The following is a 2,257-nucleotide window of genomic DNA, read 5'->3' as shown; positions in this document are numbered from 1 at the left end:
ATGTTTGTTTGATAAAATCCCATGAATCCCCTATGAACCCCCTATGAACCCATGACACCCTAGTGCTTTTAATCAATTATTTACATCTCATCACTTTATTTACATTGCTGATTAGTTTAGTTGATCTCCTACCTCAACCCAAATTGTGACACCCCTAGACACAATCATTTGCAATTGAAAATCCTACATCAATACTTGTCCCTTGGGATCCGACCTTTACTTGCCTCTTTACTAAGAGTAGTTTGTGAAGTTATAAATATTGTTTTGGTCAAGGGTACTTTTGGCGACGAGTTACAAAACCGACGAACCAAAAATGGCGTCGTTGCCGGGGACGGTGTTAACTTGATTTGATTTTCTTAAAATTGTTTTCGAATTGTTTGATATTTTGCATGTCTAGGAGATCACAAGGTAACTTGTTACCCATTGATCTTGAAATTGAAAGAACTTTGACCAACAATAGAAGACTTGCTAGAAATACTTTGAGAGGTATTGGTGAGATTGTGGACATTCAACCAAATAATATTGAGTTTACCAACCCTTTTGCAAGAGAAGGATAGGATAACCCAACACAAAACCAACCACAAAATGAACCCACAATGCCTAATTTTTCATCACATTCCGTACCAACCGAGGAGAACCTACCAAATGGTACTCCTACCCCACAAAATCTAACCGGTAATTTCATTGCAAAATCCGCATTTATACAACTAGTTGAGAGAAGTCAATTTGGGGGGATGCCTAGTGAAGACCCTCATTCTCATATGGAGACTTTTTGTGACTATTGTGATGCGATTTCTCAAACCGGAGTCACTCAAGACCAAATTCGATGGGTCTTATTTCCTTTTTCTTTGATTGGTTCCACGAAACAATGGTTGAAGAGCCTAGATAAGGGTACTCTTGGTATTGACTCTTGGAAGAAATTGGCACTTGATTTCTACAAGAAATTCTATCCTCCGGAGAAGAATAACATGTTGAGAGCCCAAATCACCGGGTTCAAACAAAGGGATGAGGAATCTTTGTTTGAAGCATGGGAGAGATTCAAGGATACTTGTCGATCTTGTCCACACCATGGACTTAGTGAGTGATTCCTTGTACAACAATTTTGGAATGGTCTATATGAAGACTCCCGAAACATTCTCAATATGGGATCAAATGGTATGTTTACCGAAGTTGATGACAATCAAACATGGAATAAGATTGAAGAAATGGCGGTCCATAACTCACAATATAGTAGACCTCGGAAGGCTACTAGAGGAGGAAAGCATGAGGTGGACTCTATTACTCAATTGGGTGCTCAACTTAATGCTCACATTGACACCATTAATTTGAAGTTTGAGAAAGCCATGGCTAAACTTGAAGAGGCCTCCAAATCACCCAAGCAACATGTTAATGTTATGGTAGCACCATCATCAATTCCAAGTGGAGTATGTGAGAGTTGTGGAACTTTGGGACATGACCAAAGTGAATGTAGGGGAACAAGTGAATGCTTTCCAAGCATACAAAAATGGCACCCCTTATTCCAACTATTACAATGAAAATACCAAATTCCACCCCAATCTTTCATACAAAAGTCAAAATGTTCAAAACCCTGAACAAACATACACCCCACCTCCAATGAGAAACCAAAGACCCTTTTACAATCAAAACCAAAGTTATCAAAATCAACCTCCATACAATCAAATAAATAACCAAGGTTTTGATGTTCAAAAAGCGGTCCTCCAAATGCAAAAGAACCAACAAGAATTTTTCACTCAAATGCAAAAGGATAGTCAAGCAAAAGACATCACCATCAACAACATACTAGCTCACACGAAGATGTTGGAAACCCAAATGTCTCAATTAGCATCTTCTAGTTCACAAAGACAAAAGGGGCAATTACCACCTCAAGGTAATCCCCCAAGACATGAGTCGGTGAGTGCCATCCATTTGAGGAGTGGTACAAGGTATGAAGGGCCGAAGAGGCCCGTTGATGAAGATGTTGTGAATGCTAGTGACAAGGAAAGAGTTGAAGACTCTAAGAAAGAAGAAGAACCCACCACCATTCAAGAAGTTTGAAAGGACAATGAAGAGAAGGCTAAGGAGAAAGAGCCTATTGTGATTCGACTTCCATTTCCAAGTCGTCAAGCTAAGCCTAAGTTTGATGAACAACTTGGGAAGTTTATAGAGATTGTGAAAAACTTGGAAGTCTCAATTCCATTTACGGAATTGATCAATCATGTTCCGGCCTATGTGAAATACATGAAAGATATTCTTACAA

At 39.1% G+C, this 2,257-nt stretch overlaps 1 non-coding gene across 1 annotated transcript; it reads right to left on the bottom strand.

Moving 5' to 3' along the window:
- Positions 1-968: 968 nt before the first annotated feature.
- LOC141644848 (small nucleolar RNA R71) lies at positions 969-1,075 on the bottom strand. The gene has a single exon (XR_012544452.1). It is a non-coding gene; the product is annotated as a small nucleolar RNA R71 (small nucleolar RNA).
- Between the last annotated feature and the right edge of the window lie 1,182 nt (positions 1,076-2,257).

The sequence above is a fragment of the Silene latifolia genome, chromosome 2, assembly GCF_048544455.1.
Source record: "Silene latifolia isolate original U9 population chromosome 2, ASM4854445v1, whole genome shotgun sequence".
NCBI lineage: Eukaryota > Viridiplantae > Streptophyta > Magnoliopsida > Caryophyllales > Caryophyllaceae > Silene > Silene latifolia.
The sequence above is the reverse complement of the archived record's forward strand: the minus strand, read 5'-3'. Positions and strand labels throughout refer to the sequence as shown.